We start from the raw sequence: 10328 nt of genomic DNA on the forward strand, positions 1-10328 counted from the left end.
TTCCATTACTAGATCCACAGCTTCTTGATCCTGCCAGAGCTCTGATATTTGAAGCGTGATTTCCCTGTGATATTATCACCTGTAAATGAATTCTCCTTTTAAAAACATTTCTGATAGTTTTCTGATCAGACACTAGACATACTGGTCTTTGTTTTTCTGGGGGCTGTCTTCATTGTTTGGCTTTTGAAAAGAAAACCCCAAAAACCCCAACCTGGTATCTGGTTTGTCTCCTTTTATTTCTCTGATATTGCAATCAGTTCAAGCAACAGACTAGGCATTAGCTGACGTTTCACTTTGAGTTTCCTCTTTTCCAGTTAAATGCCAGGATGGGGTGCTATTCCTTCTATGGTCTCCGTACCTGACGCCAGTCTGAGACAACTCTGCTGTCTTTCCTGATGAGGGTTTATTTCAATAAAGGAATACCCCATAATCTTTGATAATATTATACAAATAAATCATGTAACTTTTCTGAGATGGCCATACCTTTCTTCAGACTCCTTATCTACTGGTCCCACTACATCATGCTTCTGGCTTCAGGCATTATGGCTGTGTCTACCTTTCTGCAAGTTTCACATTGCACTTGCTTATGGTATTTTTCTTGTTTTCATCCACATTTATTTCTAGAAGCTTCAATGTCAGGGTCCTGTGCTTTACTTTAAGAGGCTTTTTGCAAAGGGTTTCTTTGCCATAGAGAAGTGGTATGCCATTTAACAGACCTTGAAAAGTGATATTTGTAGTCTCCGTCTTTCTTTAAGCGGTTCCTTTTCACTTCCTTTTACACAGCTCTTGTCCCCATGTCTTGCATTCAGTCACCAGAATTCATTGCTTCTCAAACATGGTTGGCTTTTGTTCAACTATGTGTTTATACGCCTTAAGCAGTCAGTATACAAAGTTCATAGAGATATAGAGAAGGTTCATTACCTGCAGTGTCTGGTTTGGTGGCTTGGATGTGTAAGTATCCAGACTCTCGCAATAGTTCATGTATATTCTTCTGGATGAAAGGATACATACGTCGAACATCTTCCCTAGTAAAGCCTATGAGCCATGGTATATAAGCCCCAAGCATCACGGAAATCATCCTTCTCAAACCTTCTCTGCCAGCGAAGATAAGATTCACAGATCTGAAATCAAGTTAATGAATAGAAGGTTAAATCAAGCCATTTTCTGTTTCCAAATTTTCTAGAAAATAAGTCTGACGGGAGCTGTAATAGAAGCATTTCACTAAGCCAAATACATAAGCCCTTCACATTTATCGTGATTTCCAAAAAAAATTTGGGAGAGTTAAAAATGGTACAGCTGGTGCCATCTCCATCCAGGAAAGTCCTATACTTCGTGGTACTGATCAGCTGCTGAAAGGCTGAGCTCCTTCCTTTTCTCCCTGCCAATTTTAAATTTATCTCCTTCCTGATTTAGAATGATGATCCTTGAGGTCTCAAATCAAAATGCAGCAGAGCTTACTTCCATGCCTAGTGAAAGAGAAGCCAAACAGCACTCCATTTTTCTCTGTACAACTCTTCCCTAGATAAGGGAGGCCAACAGCATCCTGGCTTGTGTCAGAAATTGCGTGGCCAGCAGGACAAGGGCAGTGATGCTGTACCCAGCACTGGTGTGGCTGCACCTCGAATACTGTGTTCGGTTTTGGGCCTCTCACTACAAGAAAGATGTGTCCAAAGAAGAGCAACGGAGCTGGTGAAGGGTCTAGAGAACAAGTCCTATGAGAAACAGCTGAGGCAACTGGGCTTGTTTAGTCTGGAGGAAAGGGGGCTTGGGGGAGACCTTCTTGCTCTCTAAAACTACAGGAAAGGAGGTTGTAACAAGGTGGGTGTTGGTCACTTTTTCCCAGGTAACAAGTGAGAGGATGAGAGGAAATGGCCTCAAGTCGTGCCAGGGGAGGTTCAGATGGGATATTAGGAAAAATTTCTTCACTAAAAGGGTTGCCAAGCATTGGAACAGGCTGCCCAGGGAAGTGGTAGAGGTATTTAAAAGGTGTGTAGATGTGGCACTTAGGGACCTGGTTTAGCAGTGGACTTGGCAGTGTTAGGTTTATGGTTGGACTCAATGATCTTCAAGGTCTTTTCCAACCTAAATGCTTCTATGATTCTATGAAATTTAGAAAGCGTGAGAAGGCAAATACCACTGTCAATGCAAAGCACGTGAATATGACTGAATGCACAGGGGTGGGGATACCCCTGGAGAAAACAAAGCAGAAGGCGATGAGAGGCAGGGCAAACAGAAGGCAGGACCCGGACCGTGGAGCCAGAAGGTAGGGTAAGAACTGGAGAAACCTTCTCTGCACTGATTCCCTTTGCTACTCACTGTGGCAGCATCTGGGCCATGTTTGTGGTAATAAGAGATCCCCAGTCTTCTCCCTGTAGGTAGTATTCTTTGGAGCCCAATCTATTCATCAGCTTATGAAATTTCCGAGCAGTTGCTTTGCTGTCAAAGCCTGTAGGTAAAGAGAAACAGAGGAAACCTGTTTGTCTTGGTGTATCATCCCCTGGCCAAAGATCATGGTCTGACAGAGGCACATGAGTATGCTGCTGTGTAAAGGCACAGTGTGCTATGCTGCTCTGCCTTGCTCCTTGGCAATACAGTGAACACAAGATGGAAATTCAGTGGAAAGTGGATAAAGTGGATAAAGTGGAAAGCAGACCTGGTTTCCAGCTACCATTACCTTCCAGATCTCCACAGCCAGCCCCAGAGCCTCAGCCACATGGGTGTTAGTGCAGAGCCAAGCATCTGCATTCACAAACTGCATTCCCTGGTGAGGGCCAGGGATGACTGAGGCTCCAAGAACCTGGCAATTCCAACAGCGCCTTTTCATCGCTCACCTTTCTGGTGTGGTGCCTCAGAGAAGCCATATCCTGGGATGGATGGGCAGATGACCTCAAACACCATGTCACCCTCATTCAGGCCATGCTCAGCTGGCTCTGTGAGTAGAGCGATGGTCTTGTAGAACTCGTAGAAGGAGCCAGGCCAGCCGTGGACCATCAGCAGAGGTTGAGCAGCTCAACTGTGAGGGACATAGGAGGGCTTCACGTGGATAAAATGGATATCAATCCCTGCCACACATCCAGACAGATAAATTAAAGCCTTAGTTCCATCACAGTTTCTGTTCCAAACTCTGAAGAAGGAGGGTGGCAAAACTGTGATTAGCATTCACAGCAGAAGGTACACAATCAACCCATGGCAAGAAGATGCCTAGCTGAAAGGACATGCCTGGTATTTTACCTGTGTCTCATCTTTTACTTACAGACAGAGGTATTGATCCCAGTCCCAGTTACTGGGGTCACAGGAGACTGAGCATCCACCTCCTGAGAAATTGGTCTTACAGTATATAAGTACAGCTGCACTTCAATGAATAGCATAATGCAGCTAAGACACGTGCAAAAACATGACTAAATTACAAAATGTGTGGGTGATAAAAAGAGAAACATGGAAAAAGTAAGCGCAGGATATAAGTTTAACCTGCAGATCACTTATCTAAAGTCTGGCTAACCTCACCTGGCTAAACTGGGTGGTGGTGGTGGATATTCCAACCTCAGGGCCTGGGTAAATTTTACAGTTTTCAAAGGTGGCTTCAAGGCAATAGCAGAAGAAAACCTCGTTGTTATTTAGTGCAGGTTCAGAGCCAGATGAAGCCCATCTTCAAGCAGATCTAATCTTATCACCACTGTGCAATGATCTTAATCTATAGAGGGTTACTAATAACATAGCCTCCACTACTGATCCTTCATTAAGCTGTTATGCACACTGTTGTCTTAATAGAGTAACCTCTTAAAGCCCCCCATTCTCTCTGTGCATTTCAGAGTGAGACCTGCTCAAGCCACAGAGACCCCCTCACCTTCAATGGTGGTTCGGAAATGGGGATATTTGTTCAGGATTTCCACTTGCTTGCGCCGGTCAAATGGGTTCCTCCAGTAGGCCACCACCTTCTGCAGGTAGCTGGAGGTGAAGCCGTAGCGGAAGGCAGCCCCTTCCAGCTGCGGTGTGTAGCGGGCCTGCTCCAGGCGGCGATGCAGGTCCTGCGGACAGGAGCTCTTGCAAGGCTGGCCAGATGCCTGCATGTGCCCTATGCTAAGGCAGGCATGAACAGGCTCTCCTGGCTCCACCGGCTTCTGTGTCTCTCTCTGGGACACCACAAGCCCTCCTGAAGCAGTGCCATACTCTGTATAACTTCCTGAATCATTTATATGGAGAATATATTTCTCTACAGGTTAGCAGTTCCCCTAGGGCACCCAGGAGTAGTGGGTTCTACGCTTGCCTTACTGCTAACTCGCTTTAGGGTTTTGGGCACTAGGAACTTGCCAGCACTGCCAGCTGAGAGAAGAATAAGCAGCTCAGCCTGTGCTACCGACTGCTAGTTGGCCAGATAATTAGTGACAGGCTTGTAGGGACAGAAGGAAGGACCCCATCCTTCTTCACCCTTCCAACCCTGTCCTCTGCGGAAGCCCCTCAGTCCTGCCCTACTGGTGCCTTTGCTATCCCGGTGCCCTCCCACCCCATTCCACCACTGCAGACCTGCTGTCAAATTCTGCTGCTCAAAGCATGGCCTTTCTGCAGGAGCAGCCCCAGGTTGCATTGAGAGTCTGTGGTCTCAGAAAGCGTAAAGACATTGCAGTGAATCTGAGCTCAAATCCCATTCATAAAGGGCAGTGAGCCAGAGCATCATCTAACGGACCTGCGCTGGCTATTGCCCCCAAGGCATCACCTCAAAGCAGTAAGGTGGGTGATGAACTGGCTCCACCTCGCAGCTTTCTGCCCCTCCTTACCTCCCAGGCACGGGCACCTCAATTTCTTTGTCAGATGTTTCAGTCTTGAAGGGACAGATACTTTCATCTTCTTTCCCTTTTAGAGGTCTTTCATCTGAGCCCCACCGTCCATTGCCCATTTCAATAGTCTTGATCTTGTGTCTAGACCTCAGCCAGTAAACCAGCATCCCTCCAACGCCCAGAGCGGCCACAGGGACCAGGACTGCATTCCTCTGAGAACATTTGAATGACCTGGGGAGGCATAAAATTGTTTGCGCCCAACAGAAGTGTCAAGGGTAAAGGGACTATGCTGAGGCTTGTAGTCACATTGGTTGGACGTGAGTAACAAACCCCATGCAGTCAGCAGGGGCTGGGTGTTTCTGTTATTTTTGAAGATCGCAGGCAGGATTTGTGGCAGGGTTACATCTACCAGTGTTTCTTAGGGACCTTAAGCCTTTGCTGATCAGGACTTGTTAATCACAAGGCTTCTCTGTCCCTCTCCTTATGAACCAGGTGTGCCCTGGGAGACAAGGATCAGTAGGATCTGGATCTATCTGTTTTAAGGCAGGTACTGAAGTGAATGGGATAGTAGCACCTGGACAGCTTCAGGAATAAAAACTGCACAGAGTGGGCTGAGGAGCAGAGACAAGAGTTTTCAGCTGCTGGAGACAGCTGGATGTGCTAGACATGCCCCTTGACTGTGCTACATACATAGCTCCCCTACAGATTCAGTCATCTTTTAGGGCAACGCTAGCCCTCCACCATAGCTGTCCATAGGTAAAGGTCTCAACTTGTCTGTCTGGTGCCTCTTTTTCTTACCTAGACAGCAAAGTTTCAGACTTTCTTGAGGTGTGGGAGCTAAGGCGCCAGAGCTGGATTTAACAGACAGACAGCAATGTTTTAAAACCGTTCAAACCCTTCAGCAATCAGTCCTAAATGTAGTGTCCCTTCCCATCCCCCTGACCTGTGCCTCAAGCTCTCCAGCTTCCCTTGGGGATTAGCAGAGCTGTCTGGGGCTATTGCAGGGGGCTCAAAGAAGACTGTGAATGAAGATTTTTTGTCATACAGGGTATGGAAGGGACTATGCTGTGCCCCAGCCCAGGTGCTAATAAAAAGTGAACTCCTCAGCACAGAGCAGCTATTTCACTTACCTGATCCAGGACAAGGTGCCATCCCTAGAAAATGGGGGTGGGGGTGGGGTGGGAAAGATTCTTGGTCTGATAGTGTTGTCTGAATGGTACCATCCCTTGGGGATGGTGTAAGGAACATCCCCTGCCAGCACCATTTACCGTGCAGCCATGGGATCACAAGCTGTTCAGCTGGCTGGCAACAGAGACAGTGTTTCTGGGCTGTGTTTTAGCTAGATAGTTTGTCACCATAATATTCCCGCCTTCAGCACAATTTAGATAAAAGGCACTGAACAACTGGGTAGGTGTCCTTGCGGTGTTTCATCCTACAGAGGGCTGTGTTACTTCAGCCAAGTAAATAGTTTATTTTGGCAGCTGTGTAGCGATAGGTGCCCAGCCTTGGCAGGGGACTTCCAAGTAACTCAAGGGTTACTCTGCTGCCAGCCACGTGGTACTCATCCTGCCCAGGGCTGGCATGAGGAGCAGCTTGTGGGACCCTTCCCTGTTCAGGTTCAGTGAGCTGCTGTACCTTTGCTATTTCCAACTACTCCTGACTGGATACCAAGCTTTTAGGTCTCATCTGCCCGCAAGAAAAAGGAAACATCCTCGTTGGTTCTCTTTTAGCCTGGTAGATTCTCTTGCAAGAAAAGCAGAATCTAAAATCTACCAAAAAGTTAGAAGCAACAGAGAAAGTCTTGTTACTCTGCAGCTAGATGAGGAAGCTGTTTGGTGTCATAATTACGATGCCTTGAGACAAAAAAAAATTAAAAAGGACAGGAAACTCCATGAAAAACCAAGTCCACTGGGTGTTTCCTGTTGCCTGGTACCCTTTCCCACTGCTACCTGTGATGCAGAACACAGTGCCTGTACTGGACACCCCAGCAGTAGTGAAGGCAATTGGGTAATTGATCTCTGAGACAGTCTATGTGATTTTTAAGGAAGTATCTCCTGAAACCACTCCCAGACAAAGAAGACCAAGAGCTCCTAAGAGTAAACAGTGTCAGCCTCCACCTCCCTGGAGGCTGAGTAGCTTATGCAACAAGTAATAACAACCCCCTGCACTTATATCCTGGAGTTTAGTGAGTCAGAGGCACGAAACCAGTTATCACGGCAACAGCACAAACTCGGCACTGCTAACAAAGCAAGCATGTCCCAGAAACAGCTCTCTGAGTGGCACAGAACAAGGCTCAGTCTTATAAAACCTCCTCCCTACCCATGCTCAGGAAAGCTCAGCTGCATGCTCCCACCCACCGATGGCCTGGTGGACCCCACCGGGCCTTTCTCCTGCCCCAACCCTGGGGACCCCTGTTTAGAGTCCCTCCTCCCTGTGCCAAAGAGATCTCACCAGGCGTTTGGAAGCATCTCCTGCCACATGTCCGCTCCTCCTCGCCTAGCCACAGCTCCCAGCGAAACAACCCAGGTGTCTCCTCTGCTGGCTTTCTCTTCCGCAGCGACACTCTCCTGGTGACAATGCAAGCTACATCAACCGTCAGTGCCACCTATTGCCTAAACGTGCGCTTGCAAATTAAGTTCAGCAAGAGACAAATGCCAGGTCCTGCACGGGGAGGGAACAGCTCCGTGCATCAGCACAGGCTGGACGCCAGATGCATAGAAAGCAGCTCTGCAGAGCCTGGCCTGAGGTCCTCAGCTGAGCCTGAGTCAACAAGGTGCAGCAAAGGCCGGTGCGTACAGGGCTAGATAGCAAGCGTGTTAGCCAGCAGGCTGGGCGAGGTGATCCTTCGCTCTCTTCAGCACTTGTGGGGCCACATCTGGAGTGCCATGTCCAGTGCTGGCCTTGCTGGCAGAGGAAGGGCTGGAGTGAGGCTGCCCACCCTCGGTGGTCAGGGCCACCAGGCTGCTGGGGGGCTGGAGCCATGTGGTGTACCAGGAGAGACAGAGAGACCTGGGCTTGTTCAGCCTGGAGGAGAGAAGGCAAAGGGTGGGGTCTTACTGCTGTCTGCATCTACCTAGTGGAGAGTGTAGGAAAAATGGACCAAGAACAAAAGGCAATGGACGCAAATTGCAAGAAGGGAAATTCTGGTTAGATGTGAGGAAAAATTAGTTCACCATGGAGGTATTCAGACACTGGGACAGGGGCCCAGAGAGGATGTGGGATCTCCATCCTTAGAGGCAATCAAAATTTGACAGGAACAAGGCACTGAGCAACCTGATCTACCTGAACCTGCTCTGAGCAGAAGCTGCGATGAGCTGACCTCCATGTGTCCCTTCTGACCTGTGCATTGTGTGGCTCTATTCCATGTGCACCTGTGATCGGCAGCAGCCCAAACAAAAAAGGAAAAGTTGCTTTTCATTTTCCACAGAAATCAATGCTTTGTTTTAGCTCATTTTTAGACTTCATTTCCTTCATGGTTAGTAAAATCTTACTAGGTAAAGGCTTCTCTTTCCTAAATTGTGTCCTTGCTGTGCTTCAGTCCAGGAATAACTACATCTTACTGTGAGAGAAAATGATTCCTATCTCCATGCAACGCTCTAAGCGAAGTACCATCACCAGTGAGCTCTGTGATGGTTAGGTCTCATACCGTGACTTCATATGCAGCCACTGTGCCATCAAAAAAGAGTCATCAGGAAGAAAAGCTTGTAAATCCTTCATTTGGTCAAAGTTCAGTTTATTGCTACACCACAGCTATTTCTGGTTACATCCGTCTGGGATTACTTAGCTTTAAGGTTCTATTTCCCAAACAAAACCAGCTCTTTTGAGGCCTCTTGGAAGATGATATCCCTGATTGCAGAGGGACTATAGTCAGCAGACAAGAGAATTATTAGCAACAAGGGGAAAGAACTACAACCCATGTGGAAGGTAGCTGAGGACCCTGTAAAGAGCCAGGTTGAGGTACTGCAGGCTGTGATGTCGTCAGTAGACAAAAGAGACCTCGAGGAAATTCTGTTTCTTACTTAGCACTGGGAAAAAGCATAAAGGCTGGTGGAGGAAGGACTGGCTTAAACAGCTGTGAGTGAATTTATCTATACCAGGAATGTGGGAGAAGAGCCAGCAGAGCTAGTTACAGCTACAAAGAAAAGACAGAAGTTGCTGCTTTCTGTATAAAAAGCTTGGGAAAGTCAGAATGGCTTTTACTTAAGATACAAGGTGACACACCAAGGCCACTAATACCCTGAGGCTAAAAGGCAACACCTCACCACCACCTTCACCCCCGATAAATCTGGAACAGCTGGGATGCCAGGATCCCGTCTACTGAAATGCAGGGGATGTGCAGGAGTTTTGTGTGAGTGCTGGTGAGCAGAGATCAAAGGGTTCCCAGAGGAAATTCCGTCCTGGGATGCAGCAGCAGTGGAAAGCAAGGGGTTTTTCCCCTCCTCTCTTACAACCTCTCGAGGCCAAAATGCACAAATTCAGGCAGAAACTGCTTGCTGGAGACAGCAAGGCTGCCTCCCACGAGATTTTGATGCATGTCTCATAAATGGAAAGGGGAATCCCACAGGAAAGGACCTGCAAAAATGTCTCAGAGCATCTCCCTGCATTGGGGCAGGATCCCTTATTCTTAATGACAGATGTCTTAGCAAACCCATTTTTAAAAAGCCCCTTCGGAGCACTATTAGAAAAAATTCTGCCTCTGTCCCAGTGCTGTGCTTTTGCTGGTTCAGCTGCTACTCTGGCATGGGAAAAAAAAACACAAACCAACCCAAAAGGAGAGAGAATAAAATTTGATACACTGAATCTCACTATTGCACCTCTGTCTAAACTTCCAAATGTCTAAACTTCCCACAGTCCCTGTGCGACAGGCATCATTTTATAAAGGGATTTCATATGTTCCCATTGCACAAATCACATACTAACAGAAAGCTTGTTTCCTATGCTTTTCTCTTGCTCTTGTCACTGATCTGCAGGATCACCCCTGCAGCAATGATAGAAAATACAGACATGGAAATGTTACCGTAATGTATTTTTTCAGATGGTTTAACAGCTGGATACAAGCAGGAGGAGCCAAACACAACACAACCTGCCAGCTCTCCCAGACCCGTTCGCTACTGCTGGTACAGTGTGACCTGCTGCTGGAGAAAGCACCCAAAGGCCAAGCAGTAGTTCTGCAAACACTGGGTGCCCTCTTGTGGGAAAGAGGAGCTCGCAGCACCAGTAATAACACTTTTTTTTTGTGTATTTGGGCTTTTTTCTATTTTGGACTTTATGTGTTTCTCGTTGCCAGTTTCACGTAATCATAATCCAAGCCTCATCAATGCCATTAATACTGAAACCTGAAACACAGGGAGGAAAGCTGGTGACTTCTCATTATGAAATGGGCTATTGAACAGGGGTAAGAATGGAGCACAAAACCTTTGAACGTAGCTCTTTTATAGCTTGAGATGCTGTGGCAACTTGGAAATTATTATTCTGACCTTTAGAGCCGTTGCAAGGCCCTTGCTGGGATTTATGGCCCCAACTGTAATGCACTGCCCTTCACAGAATCATAGATTC

At 47.3% G+C, this 10328-nt stretch overlaps 1 pseudogene across 1 annotated transcript; it reads right to left on the reverse strand.

The window, feature by feature from the left end:
* Positions 1–2132: 2132 nt before the first annotated feature.
* LOC308057354 (epoxide hydrolase 1-like) lies at positions 2133–4401 on the reverse strand (annotated as a pseudogene). The gene is made up of 3 exons: positions 3845–4401; positions 2832–3062; positions 2133–2446 (listed from the first exon to the last, which is right to left on the reverse strand). The product of its transcript is annotated as an epoxide hydrolase 1-like (transcript).
* Between the last annotated feature and the right edge of the window lie 5927 nt (positions 4402–10328).

The sequence above is a fragment of the Falco punctatus genome (genome assembly GCF_963210335.1).
Source record: "Falco punctatus genome assembly, contig: scaffold_42, whole genome shotgun sequence".
NCBI classification, from domain to species: domain Eukaryota; kingdom Metazoa; phylum Chordata; class Aves; order Falconiformes; family Falconidae; genus Falco; species Falco punctatus.